The following is a 1,536-nucleotide window of genomic DNA, read 5'->3' as shown; positions in this document are numbered from 1 at the left end:
TGTTTTTTTTATTTTCAAAAACCTCATTTATTAAGAAATATATGTACAATACGGATTATAATTACATAAAATAATATATAATACATTTTATATACAATTTGTCTGTCTACAAAATCGATCTGTTTTTTTTTTTTCTTTTTTTTTTTTCTTTTTTTTTTCTTACCTCCTAAAATTTTATTAATATTAAACATTTACAATTATATACACTTACATCTAAGAAATATATACACTAATTAATTATATTACAAGTCTTCTTTTGCCTTGTGGCATTAGAAGATGTATCCGCTGAAGGCGGTTTTACATGAGTGGCTGTACTGCCAGGGGCTAACAAAGAATGGGGAGGGGCCATTCCGGCTGGTTGAAAAGGCATACACTACTTCCTGAACGACTTTTGTATAGGAGCCAGTCGGAATGGCTGTACGACTGATGATGGACAGTTTGAATGGTCGCGTAGGGTTAATACTGGAGAGTCACCAAGAAAATTGGAAATGCCATCATTCAACATTTTACTTGAAGATATGAATGATTAGTTCATGTTTTGCGTTCCACTTTATTTTAGTCGTATAATTCCAAAGTTTATTACGAATCGAAAGAGAGCTTGCCCAAGACCCTTACGTCCTCAGTTTATATGAGTGCCAGTCGGACAGATTGTGTCGGGGTTTTTGGTAATTTCAAGTCAGTCACATCACTCTGGCTTTTGAATGACGGATATCGCTTCAGCTGGCCGTTTAGAGGTTCCTTAACATTTGGATGAAGGGTGTGCGCAAAATGAATGTTAAATGTTTTTTCTTGACAGGACTTTGCCGCTCATGATGAAGACTTGGTCAACTAGCGACCATATTAAGCCTTTATTGACACTGAACATATCCACTTGGAGATAATAGATATAAATGTGTTTATAAGAGACGACAAGGGACACACATTAATCCAATTAATGGACCAAGAGGTTATAAAACTGAGCTGTCAGAGCGAGAGCTGCCAGTCGGCTAACTCGATCTAACTCATCGCCATTCTGTTCCCTGCCTCTAACGCTCCTTCCATATTCATAGCCTCTTTGTTCACTCTCTAATTCCCTCAGGATGGCTTCCTGCCACTGCTCTTGTAAATATATAATTAAAATATTCTCGCTTTCAGTTTCATTTTCTCAGTGCTTTGTTCGAACGGTATCAATATTTAACATGTTAAACGTCGATAATTAAAACAAATTTATTTTGGATAAACCAAAATAATATATAAACTATACAAAACTTTATTTATGTTATTTTTCAATAAATTGCAAATAAATTTATATATACGTATCTAAGTCCAATGGGACAGTGGTCTCGAATACCCAAGTTAATTCGGATAAATAATATCAAATAGAGTAGTATACGATATACTTTAATTATATGAACATAGAGATACAGACCCTATGACATATTATGTATAACAGTCGGCTATTGCTATGTGTCTGTCGTCAGGATGCCCAGGATAATCAAGGACAAATGGTTTGCTATAAAATATGATTATTACATTATAACTTATTACCTAATAAAT

This window comes from Halyomorpha halys, unplaced genomic scaffold (genome assembly GCF_000696795.3).
Source record: "Halyomorpha halys isolate HHAL.00 unplaced genomic scaffold, Hhal_1.1 Scaffold655.1, whole genome shotgun sequence".
Classification (NCBI taxonomy): domain Eukaryota; kingdom Metazoa; phylum Arthropoda; class Insecta; order Hemiptera; family Pentatomidae; genus Halyomorpha; species Halyomorpha halys.
The sequence above is the reverse complement of the archived record's forward strand: the minus strand, read 5'-3'. Positions refer to the sequence as shown.